Source organism: Falco naumanni, chromosome Z (assembly GCF_017639655.2).
Source record: "Falco naumanni isolate bFalNau1 chromosome Z, bFalNau1.pat, whole genome shotgun sequence".
In the NCBI taxonomy this organism is placed as follows: domain Eukaryota; kingdom Metazoa; phylum Chordata; class Aves; order Falconiformes; family Falconidae; genus Falco; species Falco naumanni.
The window spans coordinates 78,802,072-78,824,922 of NC_054080.1; positions in this window are offsets into that span (position 1 = coordinate 78,802,072).

The window sequence follows — 22,851 nt, forward strand, 5'->3', positions numbered from 1 at the left end:
TTAACCAGATCTTTCAGATAGTCCTTCTATTCTGTTTCTATTACATCAAAACTTCAAAAGCACAGAGTTACATTTCTTCACAAATTGGATGAGATGTGGAATTACTGTGATGGCAGCTGAGCCACTGGAGGTTGTTATACTTGTCTCAGTCAATATAAAATGCCACTCTCTCACATACATACATTCAACTTACAATCCACAGGAGAATGAAAGAACTAAAAATGCTAGCCACATGCATACCTTATGAGTGTTTACTTATGAAAAATCTCCAAGGTTATTTAGCAGAAACACAAATATTGGTCATTTTTTACATGTAGTTAACAATAAGATACAAAAATATGCTGAAGCAAGCAAAGGAAATTTATCAGCCAATTTAAGATTTCACACCTAAAAAAAGTTTCTGTTTCTCTTCTTTGGCATTTCCCTTTTTGTCTGTATAATTCAATATGTGCATATCAACAACGGATTAATACAATTTTTGTTTGTAAAGCTACTGAATCAATTGCTTATTTAAGATATTTCTGCCTTATAATTTCAAATAGAAATATTTCTCGTCATTAAATAGAAACTAAGGTCCCAAATGAAGATCTGAACTGTTTTTTACTGACATGTATTTGGTACTAGATATATCCTCACTGCCTTTAATGAAGCTTAATCCTAATTTACACCCTTATCATTAAAGCAGAATCGGACCTCTTTGTTGCCAAAGAGGCAGTTGCTCAATTCATGTCCCAAAGTTTTTCCTGTCTTTTGTTTCTGGGCCTTGATTTAACACTTGAGTGCTACATTTAGCACTTGAACACGAGTGCTATTAGTTTTACGTAAATTAGAAAGAACTTTCCTCATAAGGACAGTTTCTGAAGTACTGAAGTTACTTTAAAACACTAAATCCCATTGACTTTAATTTAAACAGTAATTGGATAAAAGATATTAAACACCTATGAAGAAAGGTTGGAAAGCTGACCTTACTCAGGTAAGAGTTCTAACCATCACTCGAGGGAATTATATTCATAATCTCAGTGGCCAAAGAAAATTAATTTAATGGGAAGGAAAGTTGTCAGAGGAATACACTTGGAGTGAATTGTACTTGGTGTGTTACTCTTTCACCTATCTTTGAATGGTCACAGTGACAAGGTTACTGTTTCCCTAGCAAAAGTGTTTTTTCCAGATTTCATGGAAATGCTGAGAAGAGAAGCTGGTTAGTTCATCTCTGATTTTTTTTTTTAATCACTCAACGTAGAACTACTGTTTTCAGAATTTTTAAGTCACTGTATTTCACAGGTATTAATGAAAATAAAACATCATGTGTAGAATTATGATGATTCTTCCTTAATGATTAAAAACATGAATAAAAATCTCAAGAGTAATGACCCTGAAAGGTTTTCAAAATGCAGAAGCCACCATTCCTCTTCTTTTGAATTTTTGTAGAAATTGAGAGGTTTTCAAAAGCATACATTTCAATCAAATGCCCTTATGTTTTGGGTGCTTAATCTGAGGCAAAATAGGAACTGTGATCCACTCTAAAAAACAAAATGTGGAACTTAGCCCAGAACTGTAGTCACCTGGATTTGACCAGATAACTGCAAGCACCCGCATGGGAGTTCTGCAGAATCACCTCAAACCTAACACCTACATGTGGACGGATGAGTGCCTTTCCAGTCTCCGTTAACGGTATAAGTTGGATTGTCATAGGCTGTAACAGAAGCTCAGGCACACAGTTCACACAAGTACCAACGTTCAAGTGTCTGAAGTCTCCATGTGCTTTAGAATTTAGCAGCAGTATACAGTTGCCCAAGAATCACAGGCTAGCTGAGGTTGGATGGCAGCTCTCGAGATTTCCTGGTCCAAAAGGCTCAAAGCAGTGTTTAGAACTGTACTTCAAACCAGGCTCAGAAGCTGGTTCAAACCTCAGCTAAAGCAGGTTGTTCAGGGTTATGACCAACATGTTTTGAGTACGCTGAACTTGAGGAATCTGCGTAGTGGTCCAGGAGGCTTATGGGTTTCCAACATGCCAGTTTGCTGGAAAATGGAGAGTCTTGGGAAAGACAGAAAATGGGCTGACTTGGGAGTCCATCACAGTAGGGAGGGAGTAGGGAACGGATGAGCAGATAAATTTGCCGAAAGCAAATTATGGGTTTGTATACTCAAAATTTTGGGGTAATCTGACTATACAATGTATTGAACGATGTGTTAAACAGACTAATACAAAACATTCAGCCTTTGGAAAAAGGTGACAGCATCCTCATTGAAAGTCAGCCTAAACAAGCAGTTTGCCATTTGATCCTATTCACAGATATAACAGATTTCTCTCTTTCTACATGGTCTTCTTATGATTAAAGAGCAGTGAGGTTAACCGCACCCTTATGATCAGTTGTCAGAAATCCTGTACAAAAGCATAGACTTCCTATACATCCTGTATTTGTGCCTGGGCAATCAAGCACCCAGATCAGTTGCAAGCAAATAATTGATGTCTGCAGTTTTCTCTGTGACAATACTATATTACATCTCAAATTCTCAACATACTGATGAAGTAGGTCTTGACAGTGCTTTGTAGATGGAACAAGGATCTGAAGGCCACATTTGGATCTTTCTTGCATCATTGTTTGAATGTATAACCTTATGCAATTAGAGGTGTTAAACACTTCCTTATTTTTCTCAATTTAACATATGTATTTTGTTATCTTCTAAAGTGTAAGAACATAACTATTTATGTAAGTTTTTTCTTCTTCGGAACAACTTTTTAACAGCTGAAATATTTTCAAAGTAAATTTTGAATCAGCTCTGTAGATCAATAGTAAAAAGTTAATAATTAGTCATTACTAATTAAGACTCATATGATTACAGCCAGCCATTTGTGAATGCTAAACCATGTAGTTGGTAAAAAACAGATCCTGGATATTTTTTTGTTTCATATTTTTCTTCCAAAACCTTTGGTAATTGATCCTATTCTTTTGTAAAAGCTGTAATCTTTCTTGACTATTTTATGAACACATATAATGTATTGTGTACTACTTATGATTTTTTTTTTTTTTAAAGTGGAATCAATGTCACCTTACTTTAATAATAAGAAATATAGGTGTCTGTCTCAAATCATCTAGGTTTTCTTTGGTGTGCCCCGCCCCCACCCTCCACCCCCCACCCCACCCCCCCGGCCTTGTACAATGAGAGGCATCCAAAGAAAGCTAAAACCAGTGCTAAAATAAGTGCTTTATCTGGAGCTGACTGTTTGTCCAGTGCCTAATGGGGGAGAGTAGACGACTTGTTTAGAATAGATACCAAAGTTTTAGAAAATTAAATCTAGGGTAGATTGATCCAGCCATTCATGTTAGCTATTATTAATTTATGACATATGATAGGAAAATAAATCACATGTTATTGATTCTGGATTATAAGTAGGTTTTGTTTAATTACTTCTACAGCATCTTTTATATATTTTCGAACTCTGGAGAATAAGAATTGCCATTACATATTATCTTCTCACTTTCAGGAATCCAGTGATCCTTAGATTTCAGGTGTAAGGATTCTCTTGATCAAAAAGTAAGAGAGGTACTTGAAGGTCTCTTAAATAAAGGTTTAAAAAACCTCCAAGTTTATCTGTGATAGAGCTCTTCTCCACAACTTTGCTAAGGATACTTCAATACTTAAAAAAATCTACTTTTTGAAGCAGCATCTCAAGTTTTTTTTTTCTCTATGAATGAAGATATCCTCCTCTGACAAACTTATTTTCCATTACTGTCATCCCTTAACTTACTTATCACTTAACTGTACTGCATTTCACAGCACCACACAGCAAAATGATACAACCTCCATCACAATTCCTACTTAGCTGCAGCAAAGTCCTTTGCAAGTGAAGACTAGTTCTGCAACGTAGCTAGACTTTATTATCCTGCAGAATTTGTTTCAAACTGTAGTCTGAAAAGTAAAGGTGAAAAAAACAGAGTGATTACAAATGAGTTCTCCAAAGGAAAAGGTAGAAATGGTTAATGTAGATCATTATGCAAACAAGATTTTAATATTCTAAATTTTAATTAAACTAGTTTTAACAAAGATCTCCAAGGAGTTGGCCCTTAGGAGTTTATCAAGGTGAGCATTCTTGGGGTGGGGTGGGGTGGGGGGTTGGTGGGGAAGCTTAAAGTTAATTTTAAATGAGTGTGAAGAACTAAAAAGTATCACTGATGTACTGGACAAGAGTTGTGTACAATTTTTTTAGAATAATATTTAAAGTCTAAAATATACAAGAAGACACATTAGAGGACAGAAGAGAATTAGTCTTTTGGTCCATTTCAAACTATGTTTCCCACAGTAAGCACAAATACTGGAACTGGGATATTTTCAAGGTGAAATCAGATGCACTGAGCTGGCCAAAGTTAAATTAAGTCCCACTTTTCAAAGGTAAAATCTTAAGAGACTTAGGCTCCCATATACTTATGTTGCATTTCAAATTGAGATATTTTTCTCTTAAGCTGCGTAGATGCTTCTGAAAACATTGCTCTGAGTCAATCTAATTCATAATTAGATTTAAACTACTGGCTGTACTGGGAAGATCAGATGAAATTCAAATTTGCTCCATCTCTGCTAGAATCCCTTCAGGACTGCTATTCAAAAAAAGGAACAGATATAGTACAGGGTACAGTAAGCTGCAGGGGAGTTCAACTCTCCTGTTTAATGTCAAGTGGAATCAAGGGTCGTGCACCGTTTGACTCCTGACCTGTCTTCCCATGCCTCCTGAGAAGAAACCATGTTCAACCTCACACAGAGCCTGAACTTCCCACTTCATAAGCTGTGCTGGCTTTTAAGCAATGACAAAACTGGTAGGGGTCTCTTGTAGTTCTGTCTTGTGTCTTTTTCATAGTTAAACCACACAAGTAACAGCATTAATAATAATTACACAAACACACATTATTAGGTAATGTAACTTTTAACCTGCTTATCAAATCACATTCTTACTTCTCTCTCACCCTCTTATTGTTTTGGTTTCTTACTGTATATAATTTTATCTTTGTATAGGTATATCCCAGGTTAGCCGCTAGAAAAAGCCTCTTTTACAACTCATCATCATCTTTATCAGTGACAACCCCTACTAAACTGGGATCGAGCTGGCATAGAGAAGCATTTTCAGAATCTCTCTATAAAGTTATCTCTGGGCTTCAAGAATATAAGATTTCCTAGCATCCAAATTTCAATCACACCTTTTGAAATGGCTCGTTAAGTGATTTGTAATGGCACAAGTGAAACACACGTGCTTTCTTCTTATTAAAAGATAACGAGAAGTTATTATCTGTTTCCTACTTACAGTGGCAACTCAATTGCTCTGGCAGAGGTTTGCAAAGGCTCTTACTGACCATTCGTACCAGAAACCGGTGAGGTTCCTGGTTGACAAAGAACCATATTTTTTACAGATATTGACCTCTTGGCTTTCATGCTGAATGTGTTTCATGGCTCCCGGGGAAGGTTAGTGACAGCAAACAGAAAGAAAACACAAAAAAGGGAAAACAAAATGAAAACGGAAGCTGATATTTTTTTTAACAACTGAAATTATAATTTTGAGGGCTTTTTATAACTGTCAGTATTTCAGACTAGGTACAAGGAAGCCATTTTTACAGCGGGGATGGTGAAACACTGGAACAGGTTGCCCAATGAGGCTGGAGTTACCCCATTCCTGGAAACACTCAAGGTCAGGTTGGACTGGGCTCTGAGCAACCTCATCTAGTTGTCCCTGCTCATCACAGTGGGGTTTGTCTAGATGCCATTTAAAGGCCCCTTCCAACACAAGCCAATCTATGATTCTATGATTCTATATTCCTCTTTCTCCATCATATCACTTTTTTTCAAAGTTGCTTTCTACAGTGCCCAAATTTGTAAAGCACTGCCATCCAAATCCAGGTGAATACTGCTTTGGTCTAGCTGGCAACAGCACATCTAGCTCTACTGGTTAACCCAGTGTGTGACCCACCTTAGCTGAAGAGTGATAGTTGACAGGTATTGCTGCACAAAATCTATACCTGGTGATATGCAGAGGTTATACTGCTCTACCCTTCCTTATGAAGGGATCATAAAGGTATTTTTCTAGCCTTTAAACCGATCAACTTAAGATGAGTGGAATTATTTTAGATTTGATAGAGCTTCCCTTTCTGGAGTTGGTATTACTACAGTATGTGTTTTTATGTTTTCATATTTCTATAGATATTTCTTATCAAATGCAATTGTCTATATCTTTCCTCCCTGTATTATATGGCTCTGCATATTTTAATCCCACAGCATGAACAGCATGGTTTCTTTGTGTCTACTCTCTTTGATGCAAATATCAATACACAGTTGCTGTTAAAATGTTATTTCTTTCCTGTTTAAACAAAATCAATACAAGGAAAAAAGAAAGAAGGGAAGAAATTCTATGTCTTCCACATAGAATATTATCATTTTTGTCCAGGGGACAACTTTGGTCACGTTGTCTTAATTTCTGAGGTGACACATGGGACAGAATTTCACCTAACCTTTCCTACTTAGAGTCTAGACCTGCTAGTTGTGCCAAAATGCACAAGTGCACATCAGTAAGGGCAAATAGAGCTTGATCTGAATGATGGGGAAATTCCAGAGAAAAATATGAAAGAACATACAATAAATCAGGCAGATTCTGAATATATCAGACATACTGCACATGCACACATTGACTCAGTGGCGCATGGATGTGGCACAGAGATCATAAGTCTTCTCTGATGAGGCTTCTGTATGTTCATAAATCCTTGACAAACTACACTGCAGTGAGCAGAGCTAATGGAGTAGGGAGGTAAATTCCCTTAAGCCAACGTAGTCAATCTGTGCTTTCACTCAGATATAACTCTTCCACCTTCGTATTGCAGTTTTACAATGTAACCTCTGTCAGAAATGTTGTAGAGGCCTTTAGCCCCCACCATGGTTGCCTGTGGGATCTAAGATGGCTTTCTTGGCTAATTCCACGGAATGTTCTCTTCACAAGATTTTGTGCAATGTGATGTGGAAAGGCGACCAAAAAGAAATTTCCACCCAAGTTTTGAATGAAGCTGCTGAATTAACCTTAACCAATGATAAGGGCCTCAAGAGTTTTTGACTCCAGATGTAGCTCGATAGTGTAGAAACTGTAGTTCCCAGACAGAATCCTACCTAAAAATGTACCACTGGCCATGAGTCAGGACAAGGAATATCCTTCTTTTGACTCAGTAAAAGCTACATCTTCTTACACCTCCTTGCTTTTTCTTCATCTAGACACTTAGACAAATTTTCCATTCTTTCAAAAGAAAATTACTGTATTGCACCACCACATCAAGGTGTTCATATTGTGAAGTACTTACAAAAAATGTTAGTATAAGCAAATGTTGAATTGTATTCATGAGAGGTCACCATAGGTGTCTTTAGTGTGGAAATCATCTAATTACCCCAGAGACAGAAGTAATGTAAGAGTCTTGACAGATGAGAACTGCATATTTTTATATTGATGTTACAGATGGCCCTGGGACTTAGGCATTCATAATTTCTGTGGATTCCAGGGAAGTTCAGTTTTAAATCCCTTGAACCAAATTTCCCCCTGGAATGTTGCATTCATGTCGGATCAACTTTTAAGAGAAACGTTACTCTGTGTTGTTTAAAGTTTCAAGAATCCATGAGAGAAATAAGTGATCAGTTAATACCTGAAGCCCCACAAGAAATACTCACAAGACATGAATTAACCACAGCAGGGATTTTAGCCCTTATTTCACGTGGATTCCCTTGAAGACTGGAAGCTGGCAAAAGCAGAGAGCTGGATTTCATACTGTGTTTCCTACAGATGCCTTATTAAGCCTCATGTAGGTTACATAGGGAAAAATTCAGGTGAGAAAGAGGAAGGAGAGGAGAGAGAGTGAGAGGAGAGTGAGAGGAGAGTGAGAGGAGAGTGAGAGGAGAGGAGAGGAGAGGAGAGGAGAGGAGAGGAGAGGAGAGGAGAGGAGAGGAGAGGAGAGGAGAGGAGAGGAGAGGAGAGGAGAGGAGAGGAGAGGAGAGGAGAGGAGAGGAGAGGAGAGGAGAGGAGAGGAGAGGAGAGGAGAGGAGAGGAGAGGAGAGGAGAGGAGAGGAGAGGAGAGGAGAGGAGAGGAGAGGAGAGGAGAGGAGAGGAGAGGAGAGGAGAGGAGAGGAGAGGAGAGGAGAGGAGAGGAGAGGAGAGGAGAGGAGAGGAGAGGAGAGGAGCAGCATGACTTCTCCCTGGTTTCTTTGTAGCTTGTTTTCAAGCTTGAACATTTTTTTTTTTTTATTCAGCCGGGTTCTCTCCTATTTTTACTCACTTTTGATGCCCTTCATTGTATGTAATTATCTATTCTAGGCTCAGAAACAATGCGAGCTTTTTATATTTGGTGATGAAGCTGGCTTGCCAAAAGGCTGTTTTTATCATGAGTTTCTACATAAAGGCAACCAAAGATCTTTGCAGAAGATAGGTGAATATTGTTTGGAGGAGCCAGAAGGGAACAGCTCATGACAGAACCACAGGCAAATTCAACACTTACCCTATTGGGATGTAGTGGACAAAGAAAACAGAGTATGTTATACAAGTAATTATGATTGCATTGTGGAAAACACCTATTCTGACTATATGCAAGGGGTGGGATTAATTTACAAAGCACACATCTACATCTGAATTAGTCACTCTAAACTCCTCTATGAAGAGAAATTAACAATATTAGGATTCAATTCATCTGGCCTCTCCTGAGTACTATATTTAGGATGAGACTTTACACTAAAAGGACCTATTTTTCTCATTTACTGCATTTTCTGAATTATTACTATTACCTGGGAACTGGGGTGATTAGCTCAGATACAGACCTTTACACTGTAGAGATCCATAGCTAGTCAGATGAAACTTTCTCCAAGGGTCAGAAAAGTACAAATATTAAAATGCAGAAATAAGAAAAGAAAAATAGGTTTAGTTTTCCAGAGAATGGAAGAGAAGCAGTATTTGGAGTCTAGTGACCTGTGTATATCCTCCAAGATTGTGTATATGCATATGTACATATATAATGTCTGTCATAACAGGTGGTGTTCTTTGAACTTCCGTGCTTTTCTATAAATATAACCTATTTCTTTAGGGTTGGATTATGATGAGTAGGGCAACTATGTCATCCAAAAGTGCCTTGGAGTTCATATTTGGGCTTGTTTCCTTCTCATTTATGTTTATGCCAATTTTAGGCTCTTCTGATAGCCCTAAGAACACTTTATATAACTAAAAATATAAAACATTTGGCCCTCTTGCTGAATTTCAGTACCCTGAAAGATGGGAAACCAACAAAAAGCCCTACTTCCTTGTTATCTCCGCTGCAGAAATTATCACTTGAGGCAAAAGTAAAGCCTGTGAAAAATGTGAAGACAGATACAAATGATGAGATCTTGAGGTTTATTTGGGTTCCTGAGGAATGAAAACGCTCAGCCAGAAAGTAAAGTAAGAAAAGAAAGAAAAGAATAATTAAAAAATATAAACGCCATCTTACAGGACAAAAACTATCTTCCTTTTGTTTCCCAGTTCACAATAAATGTATTTAACACTGTGCATTTAAGTCACTTTTTGTTGCATTTTAATCTGGTAATTAGTTTTTCCATGAATCAAATACTTTTTAAGGAGATCAAACTGAAATAGCATTCAGCTTAATTCTGATGAAGCTGAAGCTATGCTTCATTTGACCAAGGGTGTTTAAGAGTTGAACAATAATGTGTAATATAGAAAGTCTTTAGCAGCAACCTTTTCCATTCTAACTAGTGCATAATATTGGTTTTGCAATCATTTAGTAATTATATAAGGAGGACATATTTATTACGAATTATTGATTTTATAATTACTGCTGCTGGTGTTCACATTATTACACAATGAAAATCTTTTAATATACAATGTTCTTCACCCTCAGCTGGCAAGCAGATAGTGCAATGCAATTTACTGAGTAGCCAAGAGTAGATTTTTATCGGCACTTTTTTTGCCAACTACCTAAGTGGCTTGCTTTCTGAAAAAAAATATTGCTAATGGCACTTAAACTAAGAAGAATGTCCAATTTTTCAAGGTCATTCCTGGAAGATTATTGTAGTCAGTCAACAAAAAAAGGGAGAGAGAGAGAGAGAAGAGATAGAGAGAAAGATTTGTTTAATTGTTGAGTTATTTTACTGCTAATATGACCAGGAATTAAAAGTTATAGCTTTAAATTTGCTGTAAGCTAAACAGACATAAAAGGCCACTGTCATACACTGGATCATGACACATGAAGATATATCTCTTATGAAATTGATTTTTCCGTGTGTGCAGGCTGACTGCTCAGTGCAGCTAACCCGCCTGTAGAACTGCAGGGAAAAGTTATATTCGGGGCTAGTGTATAATTGTCAATATGTTTTATATTCTTGAGCAAGGGATTTTTCTTCAAGACATGTACAAAAGAGATTGTCCAAGTTCACCATTTCATTGGGTCTGCAGCTGCTCACTAATAGCTGTTGCTAAGAAACTGTCACGCCAAACAAAGAGGAGTTCTGCACCATCAGAAATCTTTGGAAACAGGGCTCTCCATTACTGGCATCAGAATTTAACATCCTGGTTACAGAATTTAGACCTGGCTGGTGCAGGGAAGAGATCACAAGTGCCTTCTACAACTTCCTCTGCACTTACCAGGATTGAACCTTTGACTGGAATTGTGTAAGACTGGATATATATTTCCTATAGAGATACACATGCATGTGTGCACACACCTCCCCCCTTGAACACATATATAGATTCGACAATGAGTCCAAGGTTTCATCTGAGTCTGAATTTTGTGGCTTGATGCCTTTCCCCTCAATAAAATGGTTTTATTAGGATATAGTTGTCATGTAATCTTTTTGTGAAAGAAAAAATACTAATAAAAAACATCACACCAAGATTAGCACATTCAATGAGAAGTATTGGTGCTTTATTCCAGTACAGACTCCAGACCATCCCAGTAACAACATATCCTGCTCAGCGTCTTACCAGTTATGTATATATACATATAAACACGCAAAAGAAGCAAAAAAAACCCAGCCTGGGATCTTCAAAATGGCAAAAAGAAGTTGCTGCTGTATGACAGACCTGATATGGTCTGGCAAGGAGCAGACCAGATTTTACCACAATATGAACAGGCATACAAAAATCCTAAATAGAGGAAGCAAAAATGTATACAAGTTCTTCAGAGACTTTTGACTCACCAAGATGGAGCAAAAATCCCAAGACATATCAGTACTGGGAAATGTTATTTTTCTGGGATTTTAAAGAAAGAAGGATGAAAGAAAGATAAAATAGCATTATGCCTGTAGTGTCTCATGGAAAACAACACACAGAGACACAGATAATAGAAACAGGAAATATAACCTTTGTTTTTATAAGAGATATGTTGCCACAAAATGATAAGTAAGTTGGTTTTCTGAGGTTCATGAAATATAAAGGGATGATTGTAAAAGTACTATAGTTGTAATTCATTCAACAGGATTGGGGCTTAAATTTTTTTGAATTTGAGTATTTTAAGCTTTGTCTGGTATATCCTCAAGTTGAGAGAACATTATCATAACACTTGCAGGTAATTGTGTCTACAGGCAAAATGGAAGAGTCAGGAGAATGTCAGGGCAACATGATTCCATAGTGACATGACATCAGCACACAAAACTCCACCTTGTTCCTGCTCACCCTGCATTTTAGTTCCAACAAGAAAGTGAGCTATGGAATTTCTAACCAGGTCCAGATGGGTTAGAAGCACCCTGGGATTCCTTTGCTTTTACTAAGTGAAAATCTGGTGTTATAAACAACTGCAGCAGATTATGCAATGTGTCATAAGGATTGTGATATGCTGGCCATGGCAAGTTTCACAGCTGGGTGTGTTTCATCATGACAAATGCGGGAGTGATGCAATGTAAGGATCAATCAATCTTGACTCAGTATTAAGACAAACTGGATGGTCTAATGAGTCTTTTCTGTCTGTTATGGTAACAGGAGATCAATCAATGAAGAAAATCAGATCAATAATTCAAAAATAATGTTTTTTCAGTGTTTAAACCCAGTAGTTTTAAACTTTGAAAAGTCTGTGAGCTATAAGAACAATAACAAGAAAATAAACTTTTTACTCCCTAATATTATTTTTTTTTTCCCCTCAGGAAAACAAGTAGAAGGCAAGCAAACATTAGGACTTTCTCTTTGTGTTATACTTTACATAAGTTTTCAAAATGTAAAAAAAGTACAATATTAAAAGTACAATTAACTGGAAATTTAACACATCTTTTCACAAAATATCTTTAATAAATGTTTCAGATAAGATTCACTCCTTGAACTGCCCTTTTCTCTCTCTGCTGACTTTTCCTTGAGTCTCAGCTGTGGATCTTCTGTGATGTGTGGCCACAACCATGACAACTCAATTAGTAGTGTAGTAACTTGGGCATTTAAAAAATAAGTTGATCAACACACCTGTCAAAAACATTCCTGCATCAAAAAGTCATTAACGTTTTCCAGTTTGGTTGAATAATATATTATTTTTAGAAACAAGTAGTCAGAAACAAAATATTTCGAGGTAATGTTTGAAAGGAAATTAAATTCTCATATATATATATATATATATAAATCTATGCTTATAAAGTCATCCATAGTCAACAGACATCAAGAGTCTGCTTCAGGGTGTGATTCATGCTACTCTTTCTAGGCACATGTAGGAGATGACATGTCTGCTGGTGGTACCTAGCTCTCTTTGTTGACTGAGGTAGGGTGTACAAATGGCAAATTCAGATTACATACAGGACTTTTAGATTAATTACTTTGAGGTTCTCAAACCTGAGAGAAATAAATACATTATGCTTCAATGATTTACTTTGTTTACATGACTAAGTCCTGAATACTATCATTACCTTGGCTGAAATATGCAATTTTTTTTTTTTGATTGAATATCCAGTTTTATATGTAAGACACTTGGAATTATCAAGGGAAAATGCCCAGTAAATGTCAAACCCCTTTAACTGTATGTTATTCAAGATTGAAACAAGCAGATTCCAAAGCTATAGAAAAACTTTTTCCTGCATCTTCTTCATAGTTTGCTCTTCTTGTGTGGTACAGTCCAGGGGCTCTAGTCAAAGACAAATTTCTTGCTCTGTCTGTACAAATTTAAATAAATAAATAAATAAATAAAAATACTGTCCCAGATACGTTACAATTTATGTAAAAGGTAAGAAACAACAGGGATTATAGGCAAATGGAAAGTGGGCATCTGATTTGATTGCAGGTCTTAAATTTCAAGTGAAAGCAGCCTTCTTGTCCTAAGGTGACCAGCTATGGTTCTCATGAAAACCTTTGTGCCTTTTTTTTTTTTTTTTTCCCCTTGAAAATGTCAAGGAGTGCAATAATAACAATTAATGATGATGACTGTTGCTTCAAAGCCAAAGACTGTGAGTTTAATAGGTTCATAAGTCCATTCCTCACTATGGAAGTTGATTTGTGACATCCTGTCAGAGACCTGTTGGGCATTTTGTTAGTGTTGATACAGAAATATTTTATTTTTCCTTGCAAAAAAAGTAAAAAGAATAGAAGTTATAAGAATAATTTTAAGTATCGTTCAACATTTAGAGGTAGGGAAATTTATTTATTTTGTGAGAACAAAGAAATTAAGTGCAAATATATTTTATCAAAACACAAAACTGCAATACTTTTCAGAAGAAAGATATTAGCAGAGATAAGTACAGTAATAAAAACCCCCAAAAACCTAAAATAAAACCCCACCAAATATTTTTTCCATAAACTGGAAATAGGTAAAAACAACCAAACTCCACCGGAAAAACAAACAAACAAACAAACAAACACACAAAACCAAAAAGCAACAAAAAACACATTTACAGAAGCTAGCATGAAATTCTGAGACATCTTCAACATTTTTCTTTCGCTGGTTTGCTTCAATGCTATATTCAGTGACAACTGATAATCTATCTGTCCATCGTGAAACCTATGTTCATGCCATCAACTGTCTTTCACTTCTACAATGTACACATATTTTTATGTAGCTCCTTCTTTAACCAAAGACAATTCAATGTAATTGCATGAGGGGTTATGGGCTAAGACAACCATCATTGACCTGAAGGTCTCAATGACTTGCAAACTTCTTATAGGCTCAGCTATTAAAGAGGCAAAATAATTAGTTTGTAAGTACAAAGACAGCTAAGTCTTATTAAGTGGTTTTGGTTTTGGTTTTTTTTAAGACAGCTAAACTAAGAATCTTCCTCTAGTTAATCTTGTAAAATACCTCTTCAGAAAACAAATTTAAAGGCTGATTCATCTCACCTGAAGTTTACAAGCCAGGCATAAGAGATGTGCTTGTTTCTCCATCAGTTACAGAAGAAGCCAAGAAGACTGACAAGAAACATCACAACTCAATAGTAATATTGAGATGAAATGGATCTCTTTTTCCACTTTTTAATTTAAGCATTTCTTAATTTAATGGAAATAATACAAACTGAAAAAATAAATCAAATCCACCACTTTAGCAGTCTGTAAATCAGTATGATTTCATAGTTTCTGTTCAAACTGAATGTTCAGAGGTGGGTTTTTTTTTTACTTTTAAGTCTGTAAGTACAACCTTGATTCATTCTTGTTTTGTCTGGGCAAAATGATTCACCTGATGCAACATAAAATCAATGTATGTAGCAATAATAATATATAATACAATAATAATCATCATAATAAATACTGCACAATAACATTGTTAGACCTATTTTTAATTTTTTCTTGAACAAAATGGACTTTAATTTCATGAGAAAACCATTTCTCAGATGGAATCACAATTTACACCTTTATTATCAATAAATTTCTATAGAAAGAAGGTTTTTATCTTTCATGGGATCAGATCAGAAACTGAATACCCTAGAATGAAGTCTGCATTTTGCTAGAGAATGAATCACAAGTTATTTGAAAGCAGTTCTGTCATTTACTTCCATCTTCACTTAATTGGAATGGCAAATAAAGCTTTACATTGCTCCATGTCACCACTATAATGCTTCTGACTTCTTTTAGAGAATGTAGATGCTGTCTTTTCTTGTTAGCTACCTACTTTTCATCAACTACTTTATGGCAGGCAAATCACTGGTGAACCTTTATAGGAGTCTTAGATTTTGAAGTTAGAAGATATCACTGAGTTTATTTAGTTTAGCACAGAACAGGATTTTTAATTCCTGCTTCAAGTCAATAGCAGTGCTTTGTAGAAAAACAAAATCTTGTAGAGAAAAACAAAGTCCAATCTTCAAAAAATTCAAGCAATGGAGAATCCAACATAAACCTTGTCATTCTAACTGTTAATTACTCTCACCATAAAAATACAAATGTGTCTACTCTAAATTTTCATTCACTTTTTCTTTTCTTTTGTCCACTAGATTAACTCCGTAGTATTATCTTTATTTTTATATTTTTACTGTGGTATTTCTCCACTTTGTAGATGTGACAAACATGCTTTACTCCTAAATATATTACTTGTTATTAGCCACACTGAAAATACACACCAGGCTTAGACACAAAACCTATTATTGCATGTCAGCTGATCTGTGCTGTGTGTTCCATTGTGTACAATAAATTTGGGTTGAACATAAGATAAGCTGAGTTTGCCTAGCCCTATTTTCACTGAGCTAAACTAATTTGAACAACCTTGATTTTCTGCAGGGTAGACTCCCATGGATAGTTATCATGAATCAGCTGACTTGTTATATGTGATGCCAGAATAACTTGTTCATATATCTGAGTCTAATAGTAACCTTGTCCCTAGATTATTGGAGACAGAGATTACTGTGTATCAGTGGCCTGTATTCTTCATTATTTATCATTCCTTTAGCTTTGGTATCAACTCCAAGCTTTACTGGTAATGATTTTATGTTTTCTTCTACCTTGTTGATAAAATGTTTACTAGCATAGAGCCAAAAATCAATCCCAGGGAGACCCAGTCAGAACACACCTTATTAGTATTAATTCCCAATTTGCAATTACATTGTGGGGCACAGTTATCAACCATTTCTTTAATAATTCAAAGTGATTTAGAAAACAATGGGGGTTTATTTTTTTTTAGTTCCTTGTATACAAGTCAACTTCTTTAAAGGCGTTACATTATTATTCAACATTATTACTTTGTTGAATTGAATCAGTCTTCTCATCAAAGAATTGACGTGACCTGGTTTGAAAAGATTTTTTCCAACCTGTGAGTATTCTGTGGCATTAATACATTACTTTCGTTTAATTCATTGTTAATTCAGGCTTGTCTCAAATGGTCCATCATTTTGCCTCAAATATAAATGAAACTTGTAATTGCTTGGATTATCCTATTTATGTTTCTTTAAAAAGTTTGTTAATATACATTCTTTCCATTACACTCCTGGCATGTTCTGAAGTTTTAAAGACTGGATTAAACCTACTTTAATGGTTTGGGTAGCTCCTGAGATAGCTCTTCAAAATTCTTAAATACAAAAATACTGGGTGCTAATGATTTAAAAGGGAATCTCCTGTGAACCCAGTACAATTTGAATGGGAATTATTTCATCATGATGTGACAACCAAGTACTGATTGGAACATTTCACTGATCATTTCTAGATTTTCTATTTCCATTATAGATATTTCTACCAATCCCGTGCACAACCATCCCAGTGTCCTGTAGTCACATGCAATATATACTATTTTGAATGACACATTGTCATAGAGTTTGAAATGGTAATTGTTCAGAAGGCTTTGTATTAGCAGTTATAAACCAAGGTGTCTTCACTGGAAGAATTTACCTTTCATGTGAGCTACATAAGTGAGCTGGAGTATTCCCTGGAGAAGAGCGATATAGTAAGGGCTTCTAGCTCTTTTGATAATTAACACAAAAAAAATCAGATCAAGAGATTTTCTCTGCAGAACCTAATCTCTGCTTCCAGAGCTGGGCTACCAGCTGTTTCCTTTAACATTGTAGAAAAGGAAAGGGAAGGAAGAAATGGGGTGAAAAGGTGCCTGCCTTCAATACCATCCATGGCAACAAAGAGATCATATCATTACATCTTCAGTCACATCTGATCAAGCCACTGTAATGGTATCCCCTACTGTCACTCCTATCCTTTGCTCATCATTTTTACAACTGTGGTAGTTATGCTACCTCTGGTGCTGTTTGCCATCTAGAATTACTGTTGGGGCTGCTTCAATCTCTGTTGTGCTGTTAATAGTAAATTTAGCCATCTGAGTAGATTCTCATATTGGTGCTTAATGGCTTCTGAACTAGTTCCCACTGCAATAGAATTGCTTTGTTGCTGTCTAAGGACATGGAGAACAAACACACGTACACAACTTCCAGGGAGAGCAGCCAGGGACCATTTGCAAGATCACCCTTTGTTAGCCAGCCAAGGAGCAATAAATGTAATCAGCATGAAAGTGGAAACCAGCTGATACTTAGATGCTTAAAAGGTTAGAATGCCAATGGGCAAGGATAAGCCTTAACTTCTGGTCTTTCACTGGAAGTCCATGTCACCTTTCACGGCAATTTGCAATTTGAAGTCTTTTCTTTAGGTAAGACACCAGATCATACTCTTTCAGAAGGTCTGGATTCAATACAGACTTGCACTGCAATCTTGCTGCTCACTAACCTATGCCCATCAATAAAATGAAAATAATGATGCCTCCTCTACCTTCATTGTCTATTTAGATTATAAACATCATTACAGAAATTTGTGTGGGGGGTTCTTTCTCTTTGTGGCTTTGTTTTTCTTGTTTGGTTGGTTGGTTGGTTTGTGGTTTTTTTTTAGTTTTGTTTTATATTGCTACTTTGTGTATGTGCAGCATGACAAGACTTATCTGTTGAATAAATAACCTTACACTGCTAAGAATATTCATATCGTTACACGGCCTCATCATTTCTTTGTCTTTCTCTGGAGTCTGCAGTACTGCAGACATGTGGAATATCTTACATATCCCTCTCTTCTTACCTTCCCCAAAAAAGAAAACTTTAGGTGTTTTCATTTCATTGATTTTATCAGAACAATTCTCTTGGGCACTATCTGAAACCATAAACCTCAAAACAGCTGAGGAGATGGCAAGTAATATGTATAGCCATGTATTAATTATGTTTTCCCCAGTGACTGCACACATGTTGAAAACCAGAAACATACCTCAGTTTTAGACAGTAAATATTATTTAAAATGGCATATAAGTTTAATCAGTAATTAGTCAGTAATCAAATCAAGCCATTCATTCCAGATTCTCATTTATGTAGTATCTATTTGGTCCTGTGCTTCTCAACTGATGTTGTCTGAAAACATGCAAATGAAAACAATCAATGCAGTTGTATATGAAGTACAGGAGTTGTATACAGACTGTATAAGTTGTATAAGACTGGTTGAACATAAAACAACAAGGGAAATAAACTGCTTATCAAGAATATAAAGAAATTAAATTTTTGAATGGTTTACATATGTGTATAATCATCACTGTTAGTGTAAGCAAAAAAAAAAAAAACCCAAAACACATTTTACTGTGTTTACCTACCATTTTAAGAGATTGCCTATATTGGTGGAAAAAACTTAAGGGTTTTTTGGTTTGGTTTGTTTTTTTTCCCAATTAATACAGAGTACTCTGCCTTCATGGTAAACAATGGAAAAGATTCCAGCTTTTTCAGCTTTTGCTACTATATTTTGGGCTTTTTGTTTTCCAGTCTTAATCTCTGCAACAACTCTATTTACCTTGAACGGCATTACATAAAACATTTCACATTACATAAACTGAGTTTCTATATGAGATATAAGTATAAATCTTGTCTTCCACCCAAATGTAATATAAAGAATATGGCTATCTAACCATACTCATCTAACTAACAGCTATCTACCCAGGGTAGAGCTCTACCTGATTTTCTGTTGGGGAAAAAATTAATTGCGTAGGAAGAAAAAACAGAAAATAATTGAAAGTAACGTAACTTCTCTAAAGAGACATTTTGACTACTGCTGTACACTGTTATGCTATTCTTCTTTTATTTTCATTGTTATTACTCTATTTTCCTATAAGGTCTGTCTTTAGTCCTCCTAAGAACACATGAACCAATTTGTTCTAATTTAAGGTGATGGGGAGGTAGTCAGTTCAAAGATGCTTATTTCCTATAAAACCAAAAATAAAGAAAAAAAACCCCAAACCACAAAACAAACAAATAAACAAAGAAAAAATATTAGCAGAGAAAAGGGAATCTAGTCTACCCTGTTGATGGGTATTAGGTAAATATTAGCAGGTACTTGCTTGATGCCTATTTACACATCAATGAATTCATGTGAGAACATATTAATGGCAAGAAGTAATTAAGTTTAATCATGCTTTCTTGGATTGTATGGGTTTTGTTGGTCCTACCTCAAGTCAAGGATTTTTCTACATAGTCTTGTGGTCCCTTCATTCAGATGTTTTGGTGGCAGCTAAGTCACAGGTGATGAGCAGGATTGTGCTTTTGCCCGTAAGGGCTGAGAAAGGAGAATCTGGGGATAAAATACCTTGATTAAGACTGGTTGAACATAAAACAACAAGAGAAATAAACTGCTTATCAAGAATATAAAGAAATTAAATTTTTGAATGTTTTACATATGTGTATAATCATCACTGTTTGTGTAAGCAAACTGTGTTTATGGATGTGTTTTTATTACAAATGTAAAGGAAAAAAGAACTGCATCCTCAGTAGGGATAGTTAAGGGCAGAAAGGAGAAGACATGTTTGGATTCACACACCAAAAACAAACAAACAAACAAACAAACAAACAAAAAAACCACTGTTGAGTGTCAGCTTTTTCTTAAAACAGAATCATACCAATTATTTGGTACATAGAATGTATTTAAACAAGATCTTAGGTAAAATGCTAAATCAATAAGGTGACTAAATTAGGTAGCATCTGTACACCCACTGAAGAGAAAGGGAAAAAACCCACCAACTTCTCAAAGTTAGATGAGTATCCTAGATAAAAATTGAGTTGATAGATATGCCTGTTCTTCTGCACTGAATACACTCTAGGATAAGAAAACTTTTAACTTCAACTTATTACTGGCCTAACGCCAAGGTAAGATGAATAAAAGCCAAACTACAAAACTGAATTTTATTCCTTCATTAAAGCCAACAGAAAATAGAGGAACAGTCATGTTATAAAAGTACATTCTCCAGGGTAAATTTCTGCTTTTTCAATTTTTTGAAGAGATAGATTTTGACTTCAAAAAGTTCCACAAATGTTGTTTTTGTCATAGTCTCAAAACATGGACTTCAAAACAGGACCTATTTTCTGTAACCTTTGATTTTTTTCTCAAAAACATTGCTCATGCTAGCTCAGAAATAGAAATATTTTTATTGTTTCATAAATTCAATACAATAGCAACCTTTTATTTTCTAATGGGTTAAATTTAAAGTTTGAAACAATCTAAAATTCCAGTATTTTTTTTTTTTTATTTTTTCATATAGTTTTTTATGAAATTCGTCATCCCTCAAGGAATAACTGTGAATTTTAACACCTTTTATTTATGAGGTTAAAAATAGATCAATATGATGCTTAACTGGAGTATAAGCGATGTGGCAGCCTAATGCCAGGTTCAAGGGTGGTCTTGTTTTATCATCAAGCTCTCCAAAGATAAGAGTTAGTTGGATTCTGGTTTGGGTCCCAGGCAAATCCATCATTTCATTATGAATGTGTCGTACTTCTTTGAGTAACCTTGACCAAGGGCATGGACGCATGAAGAAGTTACCAATAGCTAAGTTTTGGTGTTTCAGTTTTACATTGCGTTTGCTGCTGCATGGTCACTCTCTGTAGCTGCCCTTTTTTTCCTAGTAGCATGTACACAAGGTGCACCTGTAGAGCAATCATAGAGCTTTGTTGATCCAGATCATGTTTTTTCACCTGCAACATAGAGATAATCATGATTTTCAGTGAGGAGTTTTGAGCATACTGCTACAGAGTATAAGATAAGTAGCTATTGCTATTTATACATTTGCTGATTTTGAGCAAAATTTGTGATGTTGCAAGAAAAATAAATGTCTTACTCCCTCTATTAGCTGGCTCTTGCCTTCACTTCCTTCCTTCATAAAAATGAAAGCAGTATAAAAAGGTCTGATCAGGATTGTAGCTGCAAAGAAAGTCAATAGGAGGTAGTCATTTAACTTCTTTAGGCACCTTTGAAAATCCCAGCCTGACATCACTACAAATTAGCTGAACCAGAGCAGGGTTTTTCTTAGTAAGTAATATGAGAGTCATAAAGCACTTCTGTTTAACAAATGTTTCCTTTTTGTTACAGAGCTCTCAGACTTTTTTGAGCTTGATTCTCAACATGGATTTTTCATATGGAACAATAGTTAGCGCTCTGACAGTTAACACAGTAATGAACGATTTGGTAGTAATTCATCTGCTACAGTGTACAGCTCCAATGAGATGAGACAACTTTTCTTAAGATTTCTGGCAGGGTTTTTTGGGTCTTTGTTAGTTAATTTTTGTTCACACCTGGCTGCAGTTACACTGGACTTCTGCATTATTTAGAATGAACAACTTTTCATTCACTTGTTTTTAAAGAAATGCATCCACTTTGAGATTTTTTCTCCAGATCCTATTTTTCTGAATCCCGCTACCATGGTATCTGGTATAGATCAGCTCCATAAAGGTTTTAGATGTTGTCACTTAACAAAATGCAGAATCAGGCATTTAGGCAATGTATCTAATGCATGGGAAGAATGAGACATGAAGAAAGGAGTACATAAAAGTGAGAAGCTACAGAAGAAAATGCACATGTTTAAATGAGACACTGATTTCAGAGCTATAGGGAAGACATTTTGATCTGGTTTGATAGAATTGTCTGTTAGAACTGCAGCTCATACTTGACCTTGCTGTTAAAAAAAATAAAAATCTAATGATAGACATTAGAAGTTGATAAAACTTGAGCAGGACACCCACCCTTTTATGCTCAAAAGCAAATCAGGAGTACATTTCTTCTAAACTGTCTTGTTTGTCCCTCTTAAAATGAGATGAATAAGTCTCTTGAACCTCTTTCCATTGATTTACAGGATGACTAAGCTATTTTTAAATTCATAAATCTGAACATGTGAATGCCCCCTTGGTTGACCAAGTCTATGCTGGTTCCCTAAATCTGTCCATGATACTTCCACGTGCTCACCTGGAGAACTCCGAGAAAGCTTCCAAAGGTAGATGCAATCAGTTGCCCTCCAGCAGTATCTGTCATAGACAGATACTGGAGAGAAGCAACATGACTTCTCCATTGAAGAATTCTAGAGAAAAAAAAATGATGAATTTTCCCCACTTTATGAATTCCACTGGAGCTTAATGGATCTCACTAATCATGTCACTAGAAAGTTGGTTGCTTGTGTGCATATATCACAGAAGAAATGCTACAGATGTTCATGGTAGAAATTTAGAAGTCTAAGAAGTTTTGATACCACACTGTGAATGTCTAATAAAGATGTTTTGAAGAATGAAACTTTGATCTTGGGTATATAAAATCCCATTTTTAGTGCTTAGCAGTACCTGAAGGATAAAACAGCTCTTCAGTCTTACGTTTTACTGGTATCAACAGCCCTTTCACACTCACATGCTATTACAAATCTAATACTGCTTGATTTGTCTCAAGGTCTGGTTTATAGCAGTTAACACAGGCAGTAAGGTAAATAATGAAAATTTAGGTTATTGTTAATGTTTCAACACATTAACATTATTTCAAGATCTGTTTCTATTAAAGAAGTAACCCTTCCATGATCATGGTCCCAAGTCATCTTTTTTTAAGGAAAAAAAAAAAACAACCAAAACCAAAACCTTCTGCAAGCACCTTTTAATGATGGATATGGCCTTAAGTCATTCACTTAGCTGTTTTATTACTTGTCT